This window comes from Oncorhynchus mykiss, chromosome 2, assembly GCF_057628025.1.
Source record: "Oncorhynchus mykiss isolate SJ-2025 chromosome 2, ASM5762802v1, whole genome shotgun sequence".
NCBI classification, from domain to species: domain Eukaryota; kingdom Metazoa; phylum Chordata; class Actinopteri; order Salmoniformes; family Salmonidae; genus Oncorhynchus; species Oncorhynchus mykiss.
Window position 1 is genome coordinate 30,174,144 of NC_143023.1, and position 13,796 is coordinate 30,187,939.

The 13,796-nt window shown below is 43.8% G+C and overlaps 7 non-coding genes across 7 annotated transcripts; all 7 read right to left on the bottom strand.

Moving 5' to 3' along the window:
• Positions 1–275: 275 nt before the first annotated feature.
• On the bottom strand, positions 276–357 carry trnas-aga (transfer RNA serine (anticodon AGA)). Its single transcript has one exon. It is a non-coding gene; the product is annotated as a tRNA-Ser (tRNA).
• Positions 358–2,343: 1,986 nt separating this feature from the next.
• Positions 2,344–2,425, bottom strand: trnas-aga (transfer RNA serine (anticodon AGA)). Its single transcript has one exon. It is a non-coding gene; the product is annotated as a tRNA-Ser (tRNA).
• Positions 2,426–4,410: 1,985 nt separating this feature from the next.
• Positions 4,411–4,492, bottom strand: trnas-aga (transfer RNA serine (anticodon AGA)). Its single transcript has one exon. It is a non-coding gene; the product is annotated as a tRNA-Ser (tRNA).
• Positions 4,493–6,477: 1,985 nt separating this feature from the next.
• Positions 6,478–6,559, bottom strand: trnas-aga (transfer RNA serine (anticodon AGA)). Its single transcript has one exon. It is a non-coding gene; the product is annotated as a tRNA-Ser (tRNA).
• A 1,986-nt stretch (positions 6,560–8,545) lies between these two features.
• Positions 8,546–8,627, bottom strand: trnas-aga (transfer RNA serine (anticodon AGA)). The gene has a single exon. It is a non-coding gene; the product is annotated as a tRNA-Ser (tRNA).
• Positions 8,628–10,612: 1,985 nt separating this feature from the next.
• On the bottom strand, positions 10,613–10,694 carry trnas-aga (transfer RNA serine (anticodon AGA)). The gene has a single exon. It is a non-coding gene; the product is annotated as a tRNA-Ser (tRNA).
• A 1,981-nt stretch (positions 10,695–12,675) lies between these two features.
• trnas-aga (transfer RNA serine (anticodon AGA)) lies at positions 12,676–12,757 on the bottom strand. Its single transcript has one exon. It is a non-coding gene; the product is annotated as a tRNA-Ser (tRNA).
• Between the last annotated feature and the right edge of the window lie 1,039 nt (positions 12,758–13,796).

Genomic DNA, 13,796 nt, shown 5'->3' on the forward strand with positions numbered 1-13,796 from the left:
GCTAAGGTTATTTACTCACGTTTAGCGCAAGGGAATCGAAATCATCGTCAAGTATGTCCTCAAGAAGGGCATCTATCTATATCTTCGCTGTCCGTTTTTCTGGGTGTATCGTCAGTGGTGCTGACGGTGTGAAGCGAGGAACAGTTTTAGCAAGCTAACGTTACATAGCTAACTACGTGATTTAGCTAACATGCTTGATGAAATAACAATGCATTTTAGGAAGGCTGATACAATGTAAACGCCTGGGCATTACCAATCACAGGAGAAAAATATCACGTTGTCGGCAGGATTCGAACCTGCGCGGGAAGATCCCAATGGATTTCTAGTCCATCGCCTTAACCACTCGGCCACGACAACTGCTGATGCTATTGAAGACAGAAACCGGTAATAGCCAACATAAAATTACAAATATATCAGACACTGACTGATATTATGTTTTAGCAAAACTCAAATTACGTTGGTAACCATTTTTTCCAGGCTGTATCATCACAACCGGCAGTGATTGATAGGCCCAGAGGGCAGCGCACAATTGGCCCTGCGTCATCCGTGTTTGGCAGGTGTAGGCCTTCATTGAAAATACGAATTTGTTCTTAACTGATTTGCCTAGTTAAATAATAAATAAATAAAAATAGCAATAAGGCACCTCGGGGGATTGTGGTATATCGCCAAAGGGGGAGATCAAGCTGATCCTAACTGTTATAGGCCTATTTCTATTTTTCCCCGTTTATCAAAAGTGTTGGAAAACTTGTCAATAATCAATTGACTGGCTTTCTTGATGTCTATAGTATTCTCTCTGGTATGCAATCTGTTTGTTTTTTGTCTCAGCCACTGCCTGTCACCAAGGGAGTACCCCAAGGCTCAACCCTTACTTATTGTTTAAACAGAAAACACAGGAGATTGGTGGCACCTCCTAGTGGTTAAAGCGTTGGACTAGTAACCGGAAGGTTGCAAGTTCAAATCCCCGAACTGACAAGGTACAAATCTTTCGTTCTGCCCCTGAACTGACAGTTAACCCACTGTTCCTAGGCCGTCACTGAAAATAAGAATTTGTTCTTAACTGACTTGCGTAGTTAAATAAAGGTAAAATACATTTGGGAGGAGGAGCTCGTGGTAATGGCTGGAAGCGGAATCAGTGGAATGGTATCAAATGTATCAAACACATAGTTTGATTCCATTCCAGACATTATTATGAGCCGTCCTCCCCTCAGCAGCCTCCACTGATATAACATTATCATAGTATTATAAAGAGAACATTGGTGAAAACTGTTAGTACAGAAATATCTGTACTATCCGACAGGATGCTCTCGATTGTGCAGTTGTAAAAGTTTGTGAGTGTTTTTGGTGACAAGCCAAATTTCTTCAGCCTCCTGAGGTTGAAAAGGCGCTGCTGCGCCTTCTTCACCACGCTGTGTGTCTGTGTGGGTGGACCATTTCAGTTTGTCCGTGATGTGTACGCCGAGGAACTTTCCATCTTCTCCACTACTGTCCCGTCGATATGGATAGGGGGCTTCTCCCTCTGCTGTTTCCTGAAGTCCACGATCATCTCCTTTGTTTTGTTGACATTGAGTGTGAGGTTATTTTCCTGACACCACACTCCGAGGGCCCTCACCTCCTCCCTGTAGGCCGTCTCGTCGCTGTTGGTAATCAAGCCTACCACTGTAGTGTCGTCTGCAAACTTGATGATTGAGTTGGAGGCGTGCATGGCCACGCAGTCATGGGTGAACAGGGAGTACAGGAGAGGGCTGAGAACGCACCCTTGTGGGGCCCCAGTGTTGAGGATCAGCGGGGTGGAGATGTTGTTTCCTACATTCACCACCTACGGGCCGGCCCTTTTGCAATGTAACGTTAGCTAATGCATTGGAGTCAGAAGGACAAAAATGAAAGCAACCTTTCCATTGGAAACAGGCTAAAAACAATCAAACATAGCCTCATATTTATCTCATTATAGCTAGCTAATACATCCGTGTGATATCCAAACAGCTAACTTTAGCTAGCTACTACTACTGGACAGTAGATGCTGTTAGCAACAACAACAAAAAACTGCATTCAACATTGCAAGGCGATGTAGCTAAGGTTATTTACTCACGTTTTAGCGCAAGGGAATCGAAATCATCGTCAAGTATGTCCTCAAGAAGGGCATCTATCTATATCTTCGCTGTCCGTTTTTCTGGGTGTATCGTCAGTGGTGCTGACGGTGTGAAGCGAGGAACAGTTTTAGCAAGCTAACGTTACATAGCTAACTACGTGATTTAGCTAACATGCTTGATGAAATAACAATGCATTTTAGGAAGGCTGATACAATGTAAACGCCTGGGCATTACCAATCACAGGAGAAAAATATCACGTTGTCGGCAGGATTCGAACCTGCGCGGGAAGATCCCAATGGATTTCTAGTCCATCGCCTTAACCACTCGGCCACAACAACTGCTGATGCTATTGAAGACAGAAACCGGTAATAGCCAAAATAAAATTACAAATATATCAGACACTGACTGATATTATGTTTTAGCAAAACTCAAATTACGTTGGTAACCATTTTTTCCAGGCTGTATCATCACAACCGGCAGTGATTGATAGGCCCAGAGGGCAGCGCACAATTGGCCCTGCGTCATCCGTGTTTGGCAGGTGTAGGCCTTCATTGAAAATACGAATTTGTTCTTAACTGATTTGCCTAGTTAAATAATAAATAAATAAAAATAGCAATAAGGCACCTCGGGGGATTGTGGTATATCGCCAAAGGGGGAGATCAAGCTGATCCTAACTGTTATAGGCCTATTTCTATTTTTCCCCGTTTATCAAAAGTGTTGGAAAACTTGTCAATAATCAATTGACTGGCTTTCTTGATGTCTATAGTATTCTCTCTGGTATGCAATCTGTTTGTTTTTTGTCTCAGCCACTGCCTGTCACCAAGGGAGTACCCCAAGGCTCAACCCTTACTTATTGTTTAAACAGAAAACACAGGAGATTGGTGGCACCTCCTAGTGGTTAAAGCGTTGGACTAGTAACCGGAAGGTTGCAAGTTCAAATCCCCGAACTGACAAGGTACAAATCTTTCGTTCTGCCCCTGAACTGACAGTTAACCCACTGTTCCTAGGCCGTCACTGAAAATAAGAATTTGTTCTTAACTGACTTGCGTAGTTAAATAAAGGTAAAATACATTTGGGAGGAGGAGCTCGTGGTAATGGCTGGAAGCGGAATCAGTGGAATGGTATCAAATGCATCAAACACATAGTTTGATTCCATTCCAGACATTATTATGAGCCGTCCTCCCCTCAGCAGCCTCCACTGATATAACATTATCATAGTATTATAAAGAGAACATTGGTGAAAACTGTTAGTACAGAAATATCTGTACTATCCGACAGGATGCTCTCGATTGTGCAGTTGTAAAAGTTTGTGAGTGTTTTTGGTGACAAGCCAAATTTCTTCAGCCTCCTGAGGTTGAAAAGGCGCTGCTGCGCCTTCTTCACCACGCTGTGTGTCTGTGTGGGTGGACCATTTCAGTTTGTCCGTGATGTGTACGCCGAGGAACTTTCCACCTTCTCCACTACTGTCCCGTCGATATGGATAGGGGGCTTCTCCCTCTGCTGTTTCCTGAAGTCCACGATCATCTCCTTTGTTTTGTTGACATTGAGTGTGAGGTTATTTTCCTGACACCACACTCCGAGGGCCCTCACCTCCTCCCTGTAGGCCGTCTCGTCGCTGTTGGTAATCAAGCCTACCACTGTAGTGTCGTCTGCAAACTTGATGATTGAGTTGGAGGCGTGCATGGCCACGCAGTCATGGGTGAACAGGGAGTACAGGAGAGGGCTGAGAACGCACCCTTGTGGGGCCCCAGTGTTGAGGATCAGCGGGGTGGAGATGTTGTTTCCTACATTCACCACCTACGGGCCGGCCCTTTTGCAATGTAACGTTAGCTAATGCATTGGAGTCAGAAGGACAAAAATGAAAGCAACCTTTCCATTGGAAACAGGCTAAAAACAATCAAACATAGCCTCATATTTATCTCATTATAGCTAGCTAATACATCCGTGTGATATCCAAACAGCTAACTTTAGCTAGCTACTACTACTGGACAGTAGATGCTGTTAGCAACAACAACAAAAAACTGCATTCAACATTGCAAGGCGATGTAGCTAAGGTTATTTACTCACGTTTAGCGCAAGGGAATCGAAATCATCGTCAAGTATGTCCTCAAGAAGGGCATCTATCTATATCTTCGCTGTCCGTTTTTCTGGGTGTATCGTCAGTGGTGCTGACGGTGTGAAGCGAGGAACAGTTTTAGCAAGCTAACGTTACATAGCTAACTACGTGATTTAGCTAACATGCTTGATGAAATAACAATGCATTTTAGGAAGGCTGATACAATGTAAACGCCTGGGCATTACCAATCACAGGAGAAAAATATCACGTTGTCGGCAGGATTCGAACCTGCGCGGGAAGATCCCAATGGATTTCTAGTCCATCGCCTTAACCACTCGGCCACGACAACTGCTGATGCTATTGAAGACAGAAACCGGTAATAGCCAACATAAAATTACAAATATATCAGACACTGACTGATATTATGTTTTAGCAAAACTCAAATTACGTTGGTAACCATTTTTTCCAGGCTGTATCATCACAACCGGCAGTGATTGATAGGCCCAGAGGGCAGCGCACAATTGGCCCTGCGTCATCCGTGTTTGGCAGGTGTAGGCCTTCATTGAAAATACGAATTTGTTCTTAACTGATTTGCCTAGTTAAATAATAAATAAATAAAAATAGCAATAAGGCACCTCGGGGGATTGTGGTATATCGCCAAAGGGGGAGATCAAGCTGATCCTAACTGTTATAGGCCTATTTCTATTTTTCCCCGTTTATCAAAAGTGTTGGAAAACTTGTCAATAATCAATTGACTGGCTTTCTTGATGTCTATAGTATTCTCTCTGGTATGCAATCTGTTTGTTTTTTGTCTCAGCCACTGCCTGTCACCAAGGGAGTACCCCAAGGCTCAACCCTTACTTATTGTTTAAACAGAAAACACAGGAGATTGGTGGCACCTCCTAGTGGTTAAAGCGTTGGACTAGTAACCGGAAGGTTGCAAGTTCAAATCCCCGAACTGACAAGGTACAAATCTTTCGTTCTGCCCCTGAACTGACAGTTAACCCACTGTTCCTAGGCCGTCACTGAAAATAAGAATTTGTTCTTAACTGACTTGCGTAGTTAAATAAAGGTAAAATACATTTGGGAGGAGGAGCTCGTGGTAATGGCTGGAAGCGGAATCAGTGGAATGGTATCAAATGCATCAAACACATAGTTTGATTCCATTCCAGACATTATTATGAGCCGTCCTCCCCTCAGCAGCCTCCACTGATATAACATTATCATAGTATTATAAAGAGAACATTGGTGAAAACTGTTAGTACAGAAATATCTGTACTATCCGACAGGATGCTCTCGATTGTGCAGTTGTAAAAGTTTGTGAGTGTTTTTGGTGACAAGCCAAATTTCTTCAGCCTCCTGAGGTTGAAAAGGCGCTGCTGCGCCTTCTTCACCACGCTGTGTGTCTGTGTGGGTGGACCATTTCAGTTTGTCCGTGATGTGTACGCCGAGGAACTTTCCACCTTCTCCACTACTGTCCCGTCGATATGGATAGGGGGCTTCTCCCTCTGCTGTTTCCTGAAGTCCACGATCATCTCCTTTGTTTTGTTGACATTGAGTGTGAGGTTATTTTCCTGACACCACACTCCGAGGGCCCTCACCTCCTCCCTGTAGGCCGTCTCGTCGCTGTTGGTAATCAAGCCTACCACTGTAGTGTCGTCTGCAAACTTGATGATTGAGTTGGAGGCGTGCATGGCCACGCAGTCATGGGTGAACAGGGAGTACAGGAGAGGGCTGAGAACGCACCCTTGTGGGGCCCCAGTGTTGAGGATCAGCGGGGTGGAGATGTTGTTTCCTACATTCACCACCTACGGGCCGGCCCTTTTGCAATGTAACGTTAGCTAATGCATTGGAGTCAGAAGGACAAAAATGAAAGCAACCTTTCCATTGGAAACAGGCTAAAAACAATCAAACATAGCCTCATATTTATCTCATTATAGCTAGCTAATACATCCGTGTGATATCCAAACAGCTAACTTTAGCTAGCTACTACTACTGGACAGTAGATGCTGTTAGCAACAACAACAAAAAACTGCATTCAACATTGCAAGGCGATGTAGCTAAGGTTATTTACTCACGTTTAGCGCAAGGGAATCGAAATCATCGTCAAGTATGTCCTCAAGAAGGGCATCTATCTATATCTTCGCTGTCCGTTTTTCTGGGTGTATCGTCAGTGGTGCTGACGGTGTGAAGCGAGGAACAGTTTTAGCAAGCTAACGTTACATAGCTAACTACGTGATTTAGCTAACATGCTTGATGAAATAACAATGCATTTTAGGAAGGCTGATACAATGTAAACGCCTGGGCATTACCAATCACAGGAGAAAAATATCACGTTGTCGGCAGGATTCGAACCTGCGCGGGAAGATCCCAATGGATTTCTAGTCCATCGCCTTAACCACTCGGCCACGACAACTGCTGATGCTATTGAAGACAGAAACCGGTAATAGCCAACATAAAATTACAAATATATCAGACACTGACTGATATTATGTTTTAGCAAAACTCAAATTACGTTGGTAACCATTTTTTCCAGGCTGTATCATCACAACCGGCAGTGATTGATAGGCCCAGAGGGCAGCGCACAATTGGCCCTGCGTCATCCGTGTTTGGCAGGTGTAGGCCTTCATTGAAAATACGAATTTGTTCTTAACTGATTTGCCTAGTTAAATAATAAATAAATAAAAATAGCAATAAGGCACCTCGGGGGATTGTGGTATATCGCCAAAGGGGGAGATCAAGCTGATCCTAACTGTTATAGGCCTATTTCTATTTTTCCCCGTTTATCAAAAGTGTTGGAAAACTTGTCAATAATCAATTGACTGGCTTTCTTGATGTCTATAGTATTCTCTCTGGTATGCAATCTGTTTGTTTTTTGTCTCAGCCACTGCCTGTCACCAAGGGAGTACCCCAAGGCTCAACCCTTACTTATTGTTTAAACAGAAAACACAGGAGATTGGTGGCACCTCCTAGTGGTTAAAGCGTTGGACTAGTAACCGGAAGGTTGCAAGTTCAAATCCCCGAACTGACAAGGTACAAATCTTTCGTTCTGCCCCTGAACTGACAGTTAACCCACTGTTCCTAGGCCGTCACTGAAAATAAGAATTTGTTCTTAACTGACTTGCGTAGTTAAATAAAGGTAAAATACATTTGGGAGGAGGAGCTCGTGGTAATGGCTGGAAGCGGAATCAGTGGAATGGTATCAAATGTATCAAACACATAGTTTGATTCCATTCCAGACATTATTATGAGCCGTCCTCCCCTCAGCAGCCTCCACTGATATAACATTATCATAGTATTATAAAGAGAACATTGGTGAAAACTGTTAGTACAGAAATATCTGTACTATCCGACAGGATGCTCTCGATTGTGCAGTTGTAAAAGTTTGTGAGTGTTTTTGGTGACAAGCCAAATTTCTTCAGCCTCCTGAGGTTGAAAAGGCGCTGCTGCGCCTTCTTCACCACGCTGTGTGTCTGTGTGGGTGGACCATTTCAGTTTGTCCGTGATGTGTACGCCGAGGAACTTTCCATCTTCTCCACTACTGTCCCGTCGATATGGATAGGGGGCTTCTCCCTCTGCTGTTTCCTGAAGTCCACGATCATCTCCTTTGTTTTGTTGACATTGAGTGTGAGGTTATTTTCCTGACACCACACTCCGAGGGCCCTCACCTCCTCCCTGTAGGCCGTCTCGTCGCTGTTGGTAATCAAGCCTACCACTGTAGTGTCGTCTGCAAACTTGATGATTGAGTTGGAGGCGTGCATGGCCACGCAGTCATGGGTGAACAGGGAGTACAGGAGAGGGCTGAGAACGCACCCTTGTGGGGCCCCAGTGTTGAGGATCAGCGGGGTGGAGATGTTGTTTCCTACATTCACCACCTACGGGCCGGCCCTTTTGCAATGTAACGTTAGCTAATGCATTGGAGTCAGAAGGACAAAAATGAAAGCAACCTTTCCATTGGAAACAGGCTAAAAACAATCAAACATAGCCTCATATTTATCTCATTATAGCTAGCTAATACATCCGTGTGATATCCAAACAGCTAACTTTAGCTAGCTACTACTACTGGACAGTAGATGCTGTTAGCAACAACAACAAAAAACTGCATTCAACATTGCAAGGCGATGTAGCTAAGGTTATTTACTCACGTTTTAGCGCAAGGGAATCGAAATCATCGTCAAGTATGTCCTCAAGAAGGGCATCTATCTATATCTTCGCTGTCCGTTTTTCTGGGTGTATCGTCAGTGGTGCTGACGGTGTGAAGCGAGGAACAGTTTTAGCAAGCTAACGTTACATAGCTAACTACGTGATTTAGCTAACATGCTTGATGAAATAACAATGCATTTTAGGAAGGCTGATACAATGTAAACGCCTGGGCATTACCAATCACAGGAGAAAAATATCACGTTGTCGGCAGGATTCGAACCTGCGCGGGAAGATCCCAATGGATTTCTAGTCCATCGCCTTAACCACTCGGCCACGACAACTGCTGATGCTATTGAAGACAGAAACCGGTAATAGCCAACATAAAATTACAAATATATCAGACACTGACTGATATTATGTTTTAGCAAAACTCAAATTACGTTGGTAACCATTTTTTCCAGGCTGTATCATCACAACCGGCAGTGATTGATAGGCCCAGAGGGCAGCGCACAATTGGCCCTGCGTCATCCGTGTTTGGCAGGTGTAGGCCTTCATTGAAAATACGAATTTGTTCTTAACTGATTTGCCTAGTTAAATAATAAATAAATAAAAATAGCAATAAGGCACCTCGGGGGATTGTGGTATATCGCCAAAGGGGGAGATCAAGCTGATCCTAACTGTTATAGGCCTATTTCTATTTTTCCCCGTTTATCAAAAGTGTTGGAAAACTTGTCAATAATCAATTGACTGGCTTTCTTGATGTCTATAGTATTCTCTCTGGTATGCAATCTGTTTGTTTTTTGTCTCAGCCACTGCCTGTCACCAAGGGAGTACCCCAAGGCTCAACCCTTACTTATTGTTTAAACAGAAAACACAGGAGATTGGTGGCACCTCCTAGTGGTTAAAGCGTTGGACTAGTAACCGGAAGGTTGCAAGTTCAAATCCCCGAACTGACAAGGTACAAATCTTTCGTTCTGCCCCTGAACTGACAGTTAACCCACTGTTCCTAGGCCGTCACTGAAAATAAGAATTTGTTCTTAACTGACTTGCGTAGTTAAATAAAGGTAAAATACATTTGGGAGGAGGAGCTCGTGGTAATGGCTGGAAGCGGAATCAGTGGAATGGTATCAAATGCATCAAACACATAGTTTGATTCCATTCCAGACATTATTATGAGCCGTCCTCCCCTCAGCAGCCTCCACTGATATAACATTATCATAGTATTATAAAGAGAACATTGGTGAAAACTGTTAGTACAGAAATATCTGTACTATCCGACAGGATGCTCTCGATTGTGCAGTTGTAAAAGTTTGTGAGTGTTTTTGGTGACAAGCCAAATTTCTTCAGCCTCCTGAGGTTGAAAAGGCGCTGCTGCGCCTTCTTCACCACGCTGTGTGTCTGTGTGGGTGGACCATTTCAGTTTGTCCGTGATGTGTACGCCGAGGAACTTTCCACCTTCTCCACTACTGTCCCGTCGATATGGATAGGGGGCTTCTCCCTCTGCTGTTTCCTGAAGTCCACGATCATCTCCTTTGTTTTGTTGACATTGAGTGTGAGGTTATTTTCCTGACACCACACTCCGAGGGCCCTCACCTCCTCCCTGTAGGCCGTCTCGTCGCTGTTGGTAATCAAGCCTACCACTGTAGTGTCGTCTGCAAACTTGATGATTGAGTTGGAGGCGTGCATGGCCACGCAGTCATGGGTGAACAGGGAGTACAGGAGAGGGCTGAGAACGCACCCTTGTGGGGCCCCAGTGTTGAGGATCAGCGGGGTGGAGATGTTGTTTCCTACATTCACCACCTACGGGCCGGCCCTTTTGCAATGTAACGTTAGCTAATGCATTGGAGTCAGAAGGACAAAAATGAAAGCAACCTTTCCATTGGAAACAGGCTAAAAACAATCAAACATAGCCTCATATTTATCTCATTATAGCTAGCTAATACATCCGTGTGATATCCAAACAGCTAACTTTAGCTAGCTACTACTACTGGACAGTAGATGCTGTTAGCAACAACAACAAAAAACTGCATTCAACATTGCAAGGCGATGTAGCTAAGGTTATTTACTCACGTTTAGCGCAAGGGAATCGAAATCATCGTCAAGTATGTCCTCAAGAAGGGCATCTATCTATATCTTCGCTGTCCGTTTTTCTGGGTGTATCGTCAGTGGTGCTGACGGTGTGAAGCGAGGAACAGTTTTAGCAAGCTAACGTTACATAGCTAACTACGTGATTTAGCTAACATGCTTGATGAAATAACAATGCATTTTAGGAAGGCTGATACAATGTAAATGCCTGGGCATTACCAATCACAGGAGAAAAATATCACGTTGTCGGCAGGATTCGAACCTGCGCGGGAAGATCCCAATGGATTTCTAGTCCATCGCCTTAACCACTCGGCCACGACAACTGCTGATGCTATTGAAGACAGAAACCGGTAATAGCCAACATAAAATTACAAATATATCAGACACTGACTGATATTATGTTTTAGCAAAACTCAAATTACGTTGGTAACCATTTTTTCCAGGCTGTATCATCACAACCGGCAGTGATTGATAGGCCCAGAGGGCAGCGCACAATTGGCCCTGCGTCATCCGTGTTTGGCAGGTGTAGGCCTTCATTGAAAATACGAATTTGTTCTTAACTGATTTGCCTAGTTAAATAATAAATAAATAAAAATAGCAATAAGGCACCTCGGGGGATTGTGGTATATCGCCAAAGGGGGAGATCAAGCTGATCCTAACTGTTATAGGCCTATTTCTATTTTTCCCCGTTTATCAAAAGTGTTGGAAAACTTGTCAATAATCAATTGACTGGCTTTCTTGATGTCTATAGTATTCTCTCTGGTATGCAATCTGTTTGTTTTTTGTCTCAGCCACTGCCTGTCACCAAGGGAGTACCCCAAGGCTCAACCCTTACTTATTGTTTAAACAGAAAACACAGGAGATTGGTGGCACCTCCTAGTGGTTAAAGCGTTGGACTAGTAACCGGAAGGTTGCAAGTTCAAATCCCCGAACTGACAAGGTACAAATCTTTCGTTCTGCCCCTGAACTGACAGTTAACCCACTGTTCCTAGGCCGTCACTGAAAATAAGAATTTGTTCTTAACTGACTTGCGTAGTTAAATAAAGGTAAAATACATTTGGGAGGAGGAGCTCGTGGTAATGGCTGGAAGCGGAATCAGTGGAATGGTATCAAATGCATCAAACACATAGTTTGATTCCATTCCAGACATTATTATGAGCCGTCCTCCCCTCAGCAGCCTCCACTGATATAACATTATCATAGTATTATAAAGAGAACATTGGTGAAAACTGTTAGTACAGAAATATCTGTACTATCCGACAGGATGCTCTCGATTGTGCAGTTGTAAAAGTTTGTGAGTGTTTTTGGTGACAAGCCAAATTTCTTCAGCCTCCTGAAGTTGAAAAGGCGCTGCTGCGCCTTCTTCACCACGCTGTGTGTCTGTGTGGGTGGACCATTTCAGTTTGTCCGTGATGTGTACGCCGAGGAACTTTCCACCTTCTCCACTACTGTCCCGTCGATATGGATAGGGGGCTTCTCCCTCTGCTGTTTCCTGAAGTCCACGATCATCTCCTTTGTTTTGTTGACATTGAGTGTGAGGTTATTTTCCTGACACCACACTCCGAGGGCCCTCACCTCCTCCCTGTAGGCCGTCTCGTCGCTGTTGGTAATCAAGCCTACCACTGTAGTGTCGTCTGCAAACTTGATGATTGAGTTGGAGGCGTGCATGGCCACGCAGTCATGGGTGAACAGGGAGTACAGGAGAGGGCTGAGAACGCACCCTTGTGGGGCCCCAGTGTTGAGGATCAGCGGGGTGGAGATGTTGTTTCCTACATTCACCACCTACGGGCCGGCCCTTTTGCAATGTAACGTTAGCTAATGCATTGGAGTCAGAAGGACAAAAATGAAAGCAACCTTTCCATTGGAAACAGGCTAAAAACAATCAAACATAGCCTCATATTTATCTCATTATAGCTAGCTAATACATCCGTGTGATATCCAAACAGCTAACTTTAGCTAGCTACTACTACTGGACAGTAGATGCTGTTAGCAACAACAACAAAAAACTGCATTCAACATTGCAAGGCGATGTAGCTAAGGTTATTTACTCACGTTTAGCGCAAGGGAATCGGAATCATCGTCAAGTATGTCCTCAAGAAGGGCATCTATATCTTCGCTGTCCGTTTTTCTGGGTGTATCGTCAGTGGTGCTGACGGTGTGAAGCGAGGAACAGTTTTAGCAAGCTAACGTTACATAGCTAACTACGTGATTTAGCTAACATGCTTGATGAAATAACAATGCATTTTAGGAAGGCTGATACAATGTAAACGCCTGGGCATTACCAATCACAGGAGAAAAATATCACGTTGTCGGCAGGATTCGAACCTGCGCGGGAAGATCCCAATGGATTTCTAGTCCATCGCCTTAACCACTCGGCCACGACAACTGCTGATGCTATTGAAGACAGAAACCGGTAATAGCCAACATAAAATTACAAATATATCAGACACTGACTGATATTATGTTTTAGCAAAACTCAAATTACGTTGGTAACCATTTTTTCCAGGCTGTATCATCACAACCGGCAGTGATTGATAGGCCCAGAGGGCAGCGCACAATTGGCCCTGCGTCATCCGTGTTTGGCAGGTGTAGGCCTTCATTGAAAATACGAATTTGTTCTTAACTGATTTGCCTAGTTAAATAATAAATAAATAAAAATAGCAATAAGGCACCTCGGGGGATTGTGGTATATCGCCAAAGGGGGAGATCAAGCTGATCCTAACTGTTATAGGCCTATTTCTATTTTTCCCCGTTTATCAAAAGTGTTGGAAAACTTGTCAATAATCAATTGACTACCTTTCTTGATGTCTATAGTATTCTCTCTGGTATGCAATCTGTTTTTTTTTGTCTCAGCCACTGCCTGTCACCAAGGGAGTACCCCAAGGCTCAACCCTTACTTATTGTTTAAACAGAAAACACAGGAGATTGGTGGCACCTCCTAGTGGTTAAAGCGTTGGACTAGTAACCGGAAGGTTGCAAGTTCAAATCCCCGAACTGACAAGGTACAAATCTTTCGTTCTGCCCCTGAACTGACAGTTAACCCACTGTTCCTAGGCCGTCACTGAAAATAAGAATTTGTTCTTAACTGACTTGCGTAGTTAAATAAAGGTAAAATACATTTGGGAGGAGGAGCTCGTGGTAATGGCTGGAAGCGGAATCAGTGGAATGGTATCAAATGCATCAAACACATAGTTTGATTTAATTCCAGACATTATTATGAACCGTCCTCCCCTCAGCAGCCTCCACTGATATAACATTATCATAGTATTATAAAGAGAACATTGGTGAAAACTGTTAGTACAGAAATATCTGTACTATCCGACAGGATGCTCTCGATTGTGCAGTTGTAAAAGTTTGTGAGTGTTTTTGGTGACTAGCCAAATTTCTTCAGCCTCCTGAGGTTGAAAAGGCGCTGCTGCGCCTTC